Source organism: Symsagittifera roscoffensis, chromosome 8, assembly GCF_963678635.1.
Source record: "Symsagittifera roscoffensis chromosome 8, txSymRosc1.1, whole genome shotgun sequence".
Classification (NCBI taxonomy): domain Eukaryota; kingdom Metazoa; phylum Xenacoelomorpha; order Acoela; family Convolutidae; genus Symsagittifera; species Symsagittifera roscoffensis.
This window is the reverse complement of record NC_087069.1, coordinates 30,062,591-30,075,500: the sequence shown is the minus strand read 5'-3', so window position 1 is coordinate 30,075,500 and position 12,910 is coordinate 30,062,591.

Sequence of the window (12,910 nt, the reverse complement as noted above, 5' to 3'; positions counted from 1 at the left end):
CCCGAGTCGAGATTTTTTACCTAATTTGAAGCAAGATTTGAGCGGTTTTTTGAGCGTTTTTTTTTTAAATCGCTCAAAAACCGCTCATTTTGAAGCACGATTTTGAGCGCAATCGTCTAAAAAACCGCTCAAATCTTGCTTCGAAAGAGGCGAACACTCTCAAATTGGTATCCCTTCTCGAGAAGACAGCGGGCATGGAAGATTCTCTAACAAAACCGTCGAGCAATTTCTTTAACGTTCCAAAATTTGTTGTTCCTGTTCATTTTGAACAAAAAAATTCGAGCAATCCTTGATCAAGGAAACAGATTACTACCTGACCAAGAACTTGTCCCAAACGACTCGCGAAGCCGATCACAGGAAGCATCCTTTGAAAGAAGATAATGAGCATCTTCGGCGTCAAAAGGAGCTGTTTATCGGGACTCTTGATACCAGGCTTAGCAATCGGAACTAGCGAATTATCCTTCCAAGGACAGTTATCTGAAAGGAAACTTTTGAGGAGGAATGGTTGCCTTGAGATTTTTCGTAGGCGTAGCTCGGGCAATCCGAAGGCCGATAAGTAGAGAAGAACTCGGAGGGTGCAATAGACACCCATTTGAGAAAAACAGCTCACTTCAATTTTGTCTTTTCAGTGCCACCCTAGAAAAAGCCTTTGATTTAGAAACCCGTTGGAGCTTCACATAATAAAAAAATTTAGTTGCAATGATTTGTCGACTTGATAAGTTTCCTTTGTTTTCATTGTACAGACCTGATAGCTGCTTTTCTATATTTAATTAAAAAAGGTGAAAAGGTTAAATTGTGCTAGTTTTTAATATCGTTTGCTTGCTGTTGCAACTAAATTGACGTAACACTGTACTGATTTACATAGAAAAAGTTTTGCGGTCCCTAGGGAAATTAACTTTGGAAAATCAGCTCGCGTGTTTGTTTTAACAATCAGTTTTACAGAGTGATCAGTGAGTTACAAGGAAAAGTGAGCGTTATAGGAAATCATCTAAGTAACGCCACCTGCTCATAATCAAATTAGCATTCACTTATGTCGTCATTAATGAAAGGGTTGTTAGCCCTTCCAATTATGCCTGACACAGTGGTACGACATTTTCCCGACAGGTCCATAATATTCACTGGGTCTGGCAAGCGTTCCCATATATTCCTTGGAGAGCCTCAGTTCTTTGTTGCAGAACCTTCTTATTTCGTCAAATTTTCTCAAAGGCTCTTACTCTTCTGGCTACTTCACGTTTACTCGCAGGAGTTTGCTCTGGTTTACATCTACAGGAGCTTGCAGTAGTAACGTTTGCTTTGGCTCACAGCCTTCTTTTATTACTTTTGAACAGGTACTCAGGGCTGGTGCCGACATTTGCTCTAACATGAACCTAATAAAACAGAGAGCGGCTCTCCGTTTAGCGCACGCCATCGTAGCCTCTTTCTTTATCATAGATCTCTCAGTGCCATAATAAAAAAAATTTCAACCTTTGACCACTTTCTCTCCTCCGGGTCATACTCTTCTCTAGTCAGTCCCGCTAAGCACCAGGTAAACCTAATCTGTTCTTCGGTCCTCCAATATAGTATTGCTATCAAAGCATAATCTTCTGGTGTCTTTCTCAATCCGTCTTCAAAAAGTCGCAGCAAAACTGACCTTGATTTGAAATCCTTAAAGGTACTATCACAACACTGGCTCAAGATATCCATTTCTGGTTTCGCTGCTGCAAGAGTGCGGTCACTCCTTATTGCTTTATAGCTGGCTGACTTCAATTCTGCTAATAATATAGTCGGTACAGCTGACAAATCTGTGCCTGTGGAGGTGCCCTGCTATCTATGATCGCCTTGTCCCGGGTCATCAACATTCTTCACTCTTTTCCTTTTCGCTAAAATGTTAGGAGATTCGCTTATTTCGCTGAATGGCAGGAGACTGCTTTCCTTCCCATAACTTTGCTGCCCAACTTGATCTTCATTTCTTTTCTCCTTCTATCACCACCTAGGAGCGCAATGATCCTTTCCCCTTTCCGGAAAGATACACAATCTCGTCACTGTTTTCCTGGTAAGCAGGCTTGATGGGACAATTAATTTCTTTTTCTTCAGTCGCTGAGACAAGAAACAACTCACTCAATCTTCCTTCACAATCATCCAGTTTTTCCAAAATCTCGTGCATCAGAGGCCTGTTTAGTCCCATTTTTATATAGATTGGGTCCTGTAGCACTGTACTACCTAACCAGACCTCTTCCATAAACGCGATTCTAATCATTTTGCATCCGGTTTGGGTTTCATGATCGCGATGATGTACTTTCCATTCGTCCTCAGGGAGTGTCCCCAAGATAAGCAATCTCGCCGCGCCCTACATCATTTGTCTGCGCGGTGAGTCAATCAACATCCCTGCACTCGTGACTGCTGCGACATCACCAGAAAAGCTAAGGGAAGTTCCAGTGTAGAAGCGCCTTCTGTCGTGTCAGCTACTATATCTGTCTGTTCCAGCTCATCCAAGACGATAAAGTCCAGACTCGACGCCTTTACCGCCAACTCTTTATCCTCAACTTCTTTCGCCGACAGATCCTGATCCATCGGTTTTTCCTCTTCATCATCCCCTTCAGACCCTTTGTCATTGCTCGGTTCGGATCAAACACAGGAAGCGGAAGTTCTCCCTCTCTCTGCTAAGAAATCCCTCAACCTGGTCAGAGACAAAATTAAGTCTTCAGGGTTTACGTTCTGCTTTTCTGTCGCTCTGGTCACCAGAAAGCACAAGTACTCCCCTGATTTTTGTGACGCTGCTGATGGCAGTGCAACTTCACTCCGTTCTCCTGGTCTTTGTTTCATAACATTTCTATTTTCTTTTGTTCTCTCCTAAAATCAGCTGCTAATGTTGTCCTAAAACTCATGTCTGAGCTTATTGCTATCGCAAATGTTCGTTCTGAGAGTATAAAATCATTGTCTGTCAGCACTTTTTTTTGCTGAGTACTCATTCGACAAGCTGAAATGGGACTCTAGTACTCTACCTATGTCTGATGTTTAGGACTTTGTTCTGTTTCTGCTTCTAAATCACCTTTTTCTCTTGCTTCCTAAAAAGTCGTCGATAATAGTCCCGTCGATCTGGTGTTATGTGGATGTTCGAGGTTGAAATAAGCAAGGGTCCATCTCAGGCAACGCGGGAGGAGTCTAGTTTATCGCTCTTCAGGTATTTTAGGCTCCCGCGAACCACGTCCTGTATTGTTAGTTTGGTCTCTTTCGGGTCCGTTGTCATCTCATTCAGCCACTCCAGTACCTGGAAAGCGGTGATCTTTTGCTAATAGGATTGCGAGAGGTCGTCATCGACTTCCACCTCAAGTTTCGATCGGTCCTCTGCCATTTGTTGTCCTGATCGTCGACGATGTCCACTTCCTTTGACGTGATTGTTCCCTCACCTCTAGACCCACTATTTCTTCTGTATTTTTCATTAGGTCTATTCTATCTACCACGAAGTCATCTCCATACAGATTGTACTTCCTGGCAAGGTTTGCTCTGCTGCTTTGTCGGGTCTTCGGTATTTCGTCCTGTTCTGGATCATACAAATCTTCCTGCCTCCATAAACGCGATTCTAATCATTTTGCATCCGGTTTGGGTTTCATGATCGCGATGATGTACTTTCCATTCGTCCTCAGGGAGTGTCCCCAAGATAAGCAATCTCGCCGCGCCCTACATCATTTGTCTGCGCGGTGAGTCAATCAACATCCCTGCACTCGTGACTGCTGCGACATCACCAGAAAAGCTAAGGGAAGTTCCAGTGTAGAAGCGCCTTCTGTCGTGTCAGCTACTATATCTGTCTGTTCCAGCTCATCCAAGACGGCAAAGTCCAGACTCGACGCCTTTACCGCCAACTCTTTATCCTCAACTTCTTTCGCCGACAGATCCTGATCCATCGGTTTTTCCTCTTCATCATCCCCTTCAGACCCTTTGTCATTGCTCGGTTGGGATCCTGAAGGTCCTTGCTGATTCTCTTCGGTTTCTTCTTCAGAGAGTTTTGGTATCAAAAAAAAACCGGCTGACACATGGTGCATCACCTGATGGGTTATCACAACTTTTTCAGAACCCAAGGGTGCTAAAGCGTCTCTTGTCAACAAACTTCAAATAACCACCAGTTTTGATCTGACATGAATGACTATCACTGCTGCCTCTCCCATACTCACTTTTCCTCTCATAGCCAGCAATACAACACTCAATGCTGCCCATTCTTCTTCGAACCGCCCAGGCTTGGGTGTGGCAGTGTTATACATCCTCCTTCTGCTGGACTCCTCGACATACGCAAACTGTGTATGTTGCTGCTTTTTCCCTAAAAAACATGGATCCATCGACGTTGAGAATGCAGCTATTCTTCTTTCATTAGTCTCTGAAGCTCCCATCATTGGCGTTTGCACTACAGACTCTGCCCCGACTGACGTTCTTCCAATTAGGGGGTATTTCTTCCGGCAGTCTTTTGATGTCATTCCAATCTTCCGTCTCTTTTCTCAGTTTCTGATATGCTTTCAACAATCTTGGTATCCTGGACACTGCCCCATTGTTGTTGTCATAAGGTCTCAGGTTCAAAAACTTGGGGTAGACTTCCTCTTTCTACTTCGCCCATTTGGTCACGGAAGTGATTGTTGAAATGGATGGCATTCAATTCAGTTTCAACCATTTTGCCGAATAGAACGCCTCCAATTCACCATGTCGATGAAATCAGTAGCCTTGTCACCTCTCTGTTCTGCGTGGATCAGCGACTCTAGCAAGTATTGATGATTCTTTGCAATCATTGGTGGTCCTCGCTGGAACGCATCTGCCCCAGTGCTCCAACTCGGGAAATCAAGTGCAGCCACTTGTTAGTTTCTGGTTTCGTCCGCAGAGTCAACGCTTCCAGTTGAGCTTTCCTGGTCGGCGTTCCTTCTCGTGGATGTTTCTTCATTGATCTCGTCATTTCAAAACCAAAGATCAATCGACCTGTCGACATTTATCTTATGGTCGTTGTTTATTTCAGGCTTCATTTTCACTTGCCTGTTGAAGTTGAACAGCTACAATCCCAACAGTTCATCCAACACAATTATGTGCAGCGAATGTGTCTTCAAGCCTCGCCACTAGAGATGTCAGATCACACAACAGGCAACTCCGCTCTCAGTGGTCTGAGACTTTTTTGACTTTTCTCGTCCAATTCTGTTTGGAGCGGGTTTTATCACGTCGTATATCCCTTAATCAAGGAGCGCTAACATCGGTACACAAAATTCAATTTCTAGATAAGTGTGCATGTCCGGGTGACAGAACGTAGACGGCTCGTGGAGTTGTCTTCTGAAAGCTTCCGTCTTTCAGCACATCAACTATCTCTCTAATGGATTTCATGATGTTTTTTATTGCTGATCACACAGCAGCTTCTGCCGTGGCTGGGTTCCTGATCCTGCTCAAGAGACCTCTGCTGTGCAGGTGGTCATTTATTCCCCAAAACACGATCGTTATCAGATTCTCGGCCTGCCTCTGAACCCCTATGGCCATGAACAAGGATTGCATCAAGTTCAGATCTGCTCCTGCTAGCATTATCACATCTGGCCTAAATAACGACCTTGACGTATTGATAGAGTCCCAATTGGCTATTATCATGATTTGGCTATTTTCTCATTTCTACCTTGTCATATGCATAAAAGATCAAATCTCCAAAGCGCTCCTCATCAACTTCTTGCCCTACGAGCATGGGTTACGTCCGTTCTTCTCTACCGTGAGCAGGCGGAGCTTTCATTTGTTTCAACATTTTAACGTGTTGTCTATGTGGAGCTCTCTTACTGATAAACATTCCACGTCTGTCATCTCTATGCTTCTCTTCATGATTCTTTCTCACGTCCTACAACGCCCTCGCATTGACTGGACCTATCGTGTTGTTGGAGGGCAATCCCTCAAGGTCGGCTAGCCTTAACTTGGTTGTTGAGCTGATGTTAATCCCCGCTGCTCTCAGTCAATCTACCACAGTAATCGAGTACAGTCCATTGACCGAGAGGGTCGCACCATCCAACATTCGCCTCGCGCAAAACTGACCGTCTTCAAATTCCATTTCATGAGGTCTTGCTTATAGAAGTACCAGGGAGAGGGGAGAGGGCCTCGGCCTCGTCCACATCGAAGATCCTCTGTCTATGTGACGTTCCGCTCTAGGCGCAGGTGCCCCTGCATGTGAGGGCCCTGGAGCATCAACTTGGTTTACCGGTCCTAGCCTCCTCCTAGGATGAATTGTCTTACGCGCTGGACTCTCACCCAACCGCTTCATCACATCCGAACGTGCCTCCGAATCACGTGAGCTCCTCACGGTTTATGATACCGCTGGGACTGATCCCAAACGCGTCTCCAGGCCAGGAGGTACAAGGAACGAGATGGCTCGCTTGTGTGCTGCCGCATCTACACTTAGCACTCATGTGTCAAACAATTCAACTTCCAGTTCATCCAATCGTTCCTGGAACACGCGCTTCATCCAGGCTTGTCTTTCAATTGTGTCAAAGTGAACGCCATCGACAGAAAACCTCGAATGGTCAATTACTCGCAATTCGTATTCCAGATTCATTCAGACTAATCTTCCAACATTACGGTTTGCCGGGTTACGGACTATGTTGTGCCACCTCACAGTCTTCTCATTCTGTCTGCACGGGGGCGCTAGGTGTAACCTCGTGTCCATCGGGATGGTCCATATGATCAGCACTGTGCATTTGAATTTCTGTCATATTGCAGTCAACAGACAGACCGGCATGCTCTCCCATCTTGTTTCTTCCGACTCTGGGCTTCTGGACACACTGTTAATGCCTATCAAGATCATTACGATAGGAATTCTCCCTGGATTCAGTAGTAGCTCTATCATCTCATACAATTGGGCTACGGTAAACCCACCGAATGCCATCACGGTGGTGATTCAAATGCCCTCAGACGCTGCAATACTCTCACCAGGCTGTCTCTAAATATCAAGTGAGAAGTGGCGAGTGGTGTCTGCTGCAAGTTCAGTGCCGGGTTCCAGAAAGAACCTTTGAAACAAGCGCTCGCATCTGAGTCTGGTACTCTGGCAAAATCGTTCCTGATCTGATTGTTTTCCGTTACATCCATCACCCTGTTCAATTTCTTCATTGGCAATTTCCTTATCTTCCTGTCGGATGATGAAAGGCATCAACTACACTGGTTGGTTCCCGGACAGGGCATCCCTCTCAGGTTTCTCAAAAATGGTTCGTGTGAGGCGTTCTGAGCGTTCCTTTGTGCTCTCTTTTCAGCCGGGCTATTTCTTGTTCTTGCCTCCGGTTCCCATCTTTAAAAGTTTTCTTCATACATCCCTGTCCTGTTGCGTCCTTGCTAATTCTTCTTTGACTATCTCCAGCTGATCTCCTTTCTCACTGATATTTTCCATCGTCTCGTTTGCTTGGACTTCTTTTTTTACTCTCGCCCGTTTCGGTGGCATAGCTGCTCTCAGTTATGAGCTAGACGAGGCTGCCTCGCTACTCATTTCTTGATGCATTCTCCGTAACCCACGCGTAGGCTTGGTCGGAAGAGGCACCTCACATGGTTGGTAGGTCCTTTCACTTCCCAGTCCAGGCTCGTTCGCCAAGCCACTTTCTGAGAGGGCCCGTTTCTTCACCTCATTACGCTCATATTTGGGCATTCTAGTGCTCCCTGTTGTCCATAAGCGGCCATCATTAAGACCTTCGTAGGGCAATCCCTACGGTTTTCTTGCCACAAGATATGCCACTACTTTTTCTTTCACCAAAAGGGTGTTTCAAACAGTCTGAATTCAAAAAAGTTTTTTAATTAGTTCTTAAAAAGCATCATTAAATTTAAAATTTTCGGAAAATGATCGAAGAATGGACAGACCATGATTCAGATCCTTCCAGTATTTTACATCACAGAACATTCGTGGTCTTTAGTTTACGCGGGCGTTTGGTCTTATATTGTAACACACAGAACACACATAAATTTTAATACAATATTCACACATAATGACATATCCTAAGATTTAAAACTCTGAAAACCTTAAAATGTAACTTGGTGCTCCTGGCCCGCATTCTCATCCTTAGTCTCTATCTGTCTCATTCTTAACCTAACGGAGTCCTAGTGGCCTAATACTCAAATCGTGGTCTCGCCTGTTCTCCTCAGCCTATGCTCTGGTAGTATTTTTTGTGAAAGTACACTTCGGTGTTCGAATCTGAGAAGATCACATGTATCAGCGCGTTTAGTTCCCGCGGATGCAATCTACCTCTATTCGGATCAAACACAGGAAGCGGAAGTTCTTGCATCCCTCTCTCTGCTAAGAAACCCCTCAACCTGGTCAGAGACAAAATTAAGTCTTCAGGGTTTACGTTCTGCTTTTCTGTCGCTCTGGTCACCAGAAAGCACAAGTACTCCCCTGATTTTTGTGACGCTGCTGAAGCAGTGCAACTTCACTCCGTTCTCCTGGTCTTTGTTTCATAACATTTCTATTTTCTTTTGTTCTCTCCTAAAATCAGCTGCTAATGCTGTCCTAAAACTCATGTCTGAGCTTATTGCTATCGCAAATATTCGTTCTGTGAGTATAAAATCATTGTCTGTCAGCACTTTTTTTTTGCTGAGTACTCATTCGACAAGCTGAAATAGGACTCTAGTACTCTACCTATGTCTGATGTTTAGGACTTTGTTCTGTTTCTGCTTCTAAATCACCTGTTTCTCTTGCTTCCTAAAAAGTCGTCGATAATAGTCCCGTCGATCTGGTGTTATGTGGATGTTCGAGGTTGAAATAAGCAAGGGTCCATCTCAGGCAACGCGGGAGGAGTCTAGTCTATCGCTCTTCAGGTATTTTAGGCTCCCGCGAACCACGTCCTGTATTGTTAGTTTGGTCTCTTTCGGGTCCGTTGTCATCTCCTTCAGCCACTCCAGTACCTGTAAAGCGGTGATCTTTTGCTAATAGGATCGCGAGAGGTCGTCATCGACTTCCACCTCAAGTTTCGATCGGTCCTCTGCCATTTGTTGTCCTGATCGTCGACGATGTACACTTCCTTTGACGTGATTGTTCCCTCACCTCTAGACCCACTATTTCTTCTGTAATTTTCATTAGGTCTATTCTATCTACCACGAAGTCATCTCCATACAGATTGTACTTCCTGGCAAGGGTTGCTCTGCTGCTTTGTCGGGTCTTCGGTATTTCGTCCTGTTCTGGATCATACAAATCTTCCTGCCTCCGCGTAGGGTAAGTTTTCATCGTCAGCTTCAATCACCCCGTTTGGATCCAGATCCAAAAGTAAACTGACCCCTTCTTCTAGAGTCTAATTTTCATAGTTTTTCCCCTGGTGCCCTTTTCATTGACCTTACAGGCTGGATCCATCAGCAAGTAACCAACCTTCTCCATGTCACTGGGTATGCACCAGTCTTCCAATGAGGAGTTATGGTGTTTGATGATCTCGAATTGTGCGCGGTTCGACCCATGCTTAATTTGTTCAAACGTCCCAACTGATACACTTCTGTGATCCCAATTGGATCTCTCCACTTCTTCAACAATTTCTTTGTTCCCTTTGGCGATACAACATTTTGAAAACCCATACATAGTCACCCACTGAGTAGGTCTTAGACCCCGTCGTTCTCCTATCGAATTTTTTCTTTTGTCTCTCTTGAGCTTGTTAAGTATTGCGTCTGCAGATATCATTTAACTCCTGTTGACGTCTGATCACGTCGCTGACCTATACATGTTGTAATGTCCTCTTGTCCTCAAACTCAGTATAAGAAAAGGTCAGTAGCAAGGCTTTCTCGTGTCCTGTCAACATCATGTGCGGTCTGATGCCTGTGGTAGTGTTGTGTACTATTGTAGCCCCCCATTACTTTTGGCAGATTTCTGAAACATTGAGACTAATGTGTGATTCTGTCCTTCAACTAGGCCATTCGTCTGAGGATGGTACGTTGTCTAGTGAGCCTGTACCACTTGTGACCGTCGCATCAGCTCTTTTGTGAGCTCGCTCACAAAGGCGGTATCATTATTCGATTGAAACGTAGCTTCCACGTACTTGGTGAAGTGATCGATCATCAGCAACACCTGATTGAAACCGCTGTCCGTCTTGCATATCTTCCTGCGTTTTGTCCACACCACCTGGTTGAATTCTATTGAATCTATTGACTGCAATGGGAATTTCAGCTTTCTTGCGTCTTTTACCTGTTGAGATTACAGACAAACTGTCATCCATTTTTTACATGCCTTTTTCATTCCCGGCCATTCAAAACGTTTTAGGTCGTTTGATAAACCTTATCTATCCCATGATGCCCCACCAGGTCATGTGATTTAAATAAGAGTTCAATCTCATAGAGTTGCGGCAACACTGTAGCATTATATTTAAATAGAACTTTGTTTTCATTTCTGCTTTTGCAGGCGACGATCCCGTCTTTGTTCACGAACAACTTCCCTCCTTCTGCATGGAGTACTGTCTTCTTCTATCTCTTTTAGGTAACTATCTCCTTCCAGATCTCCTTTGTCTGGTGCCCTATTTTTGATCCATTTTTTCATGTTACTTGTCATGCGATCATTTTTTGCGCTCCTAGCAAGACCGAGGGTCAGTACCTCGCTTTCAAGTATGTCTTCATGACCTTCAGATGACAGTTCAGCTCATTGGGCTGATGCGTATCATCCTCCATCTTAACACTCCAAATCTTTGCCAATGGCTCAGTCTCTTGTTTGAATGCTTGACGATCAGTCTTGACTACTTCCTTCTGATGCAAAACGGTCTTCAAACGTTTCGACAACTATCAGTTCCAGGTCATCCGCTGCGTTATCAAAGACTTTCACTCGGGAGCAAATAACGACCACTATCAGGGTGTAGATACACTTACCTGTCTAAATCTCTTGCTCATGTCTCTACCAGTAACGTGTGGATTGCCAAATTTGACGAATCTGATCCCGCGCTCGAGTTCCTGTCTGAATACATAATAATTTCTGATTGCGGAGGAGCTATTGACAGATGAGTCTGCCGTAGAACATGTCTCCATGGCAGATTCTGATGTGCATGATCTAATCATCCATTTAAACTCCCCAAACAAAACTTTGTCCCCTTGGTCTTGTCCAACTCCCGATGCACTTTCTTCAGCGTCCAACTCCCCGGACATGTTTTCTTTATTCGGGTTCTCCGACCCGGCTCTCATCAGTTCTCGGTCAGGCTCCTCGAAGGTGACTGTCTTCCTCCGAGTCCCGATCTCTTGTTCTGTCTCCTTGTATGATGTTCACATTAAAACATTTTGCGGAATTGAGGATACTAGTTGCTGCTCTTTTGTCCTACAATCCCTCTCGTTTTCTTTGTGATGTCGTCTTGATGGTTTTATCCGTACCCCCTCTCACTGACTGTCAGTGATGCTATGATGCCGGCCATTCAGGGTCATCTCTAGTCAATTCTCTCTCCAACAATTCACCCAGCAACCGCATCCTTTCTGGACCTGCACCGTTCTATCTAGCAGCGAGAGGCTGTTTATGCTCATGCGAGATAGTTCCTGTTGAGCTAGGTTTGAACGTAGCAACAGTTCCAAGGGCATTGGATCCTTCTCGAAGAAAATTTTAATTTCTGTTGCTTTCTCCACTGGTAACTCAAAGTGTCCCGGATTTGGATGTACTGATTTATACAACCATCTCGTCAAGAGAAGTACTTTGTATGTATCTTTGTCTAAAAATGAGAATCCTTCTTTGATTTCCGCTTGATTGGCCTGCTTCTGCTCCAATCTTTTATAAAATTCAATTTTTTTGCTGAGGCTGTCATCATTCTGGTGCTTGTAACGCATCCAGTGTTCGGTTATCAAATAATAGCCATCCAACCTGACTATCCAACGACCAATATAACTCTGGTCCATCGAGTACGTCTTCAACCAGGATAGGGCCCGGTTGTCCACGCGCACTTTATAGGGAGCGCTCCCCAAGTATACGCGGTAATTCTCCACTAACGTGACTACCGCAAACTTTTCTGCTTTTGGTGCATCAAATTTCTTTTCAGTGTCGCTCAAAACTTTACTGCCATAAGCAATGGGACAGAGAACTGTTCTCCCATTCCATTCTTGCTCCTGATGCAATATTCCTGAAATGGCTACCACTAAAGCATCAGTGTCGAGAACATACATGTTTTTCTCTGTGGACATACCTAGCACTGGTGCTTAGTACAGTTACCGCTTTACATTTTCGAAAGCTTCCTGAGCTCTTTAATACCATTCGAACTTCTTTCCTTTGTTGCGCATCAGTTGCTGCATCGGGTACACCTTGTCTGCGTATCTTTTTATGAACTGGCGGTAATAATTACCAAATCCTAGGAAGCTCATGAGCTACGTGTCCGTTCTGGGGGCCTTCCATGCTAACACGGCCTCCACCGCATCCGGATCCTGCCTCAAGCCATGCCTGTCTACCATTGTTTCCTACTTTATTGAGTCCCTAAGGATCTCACATTTCGACGGTTTGCATTTCAAGCCAGCTCTCTTCATGCAGTCGAAGACCTCATCGAGTCTGTCGATGTTGTCTGACAAGGTGAGTGTCGCTATCACTACGTCATCCACGTAGCACATCACGAGAGTCCCATACTTATTCGTGATGCTGTCAATATCTGAGCCATCAGTCTTTGAAAGGTTACCGTGGCATTGCACAAGCCGAAGGGAATCCTCTTCCACTGGTGCAAATTAACTCAAATGCAAATCCTGTCTGTTCTCTGTCCTTCTTTCGCAGAGGAAGCTGCTAGAAGGCAGACCGCAGGTCCAGTGTAGTGAAAAACTTGGCATCGCCCAATTTCGAGAGGCTCCCTTCTTTACGTGGTATTGGGTAGGCGTCTTTTATTGTCACCGCGTTCAGGTAGCAAAAATTGCTACAGAATCTCAACTGTACCCCCTTTTTAGCCATGACAACCCCACAAGCCCAGGGTGACTTTGAGGGTTCTATCATAACGTATTCTATCATAAGCAACATTCCTATTTCCGCTCGGCACACCTT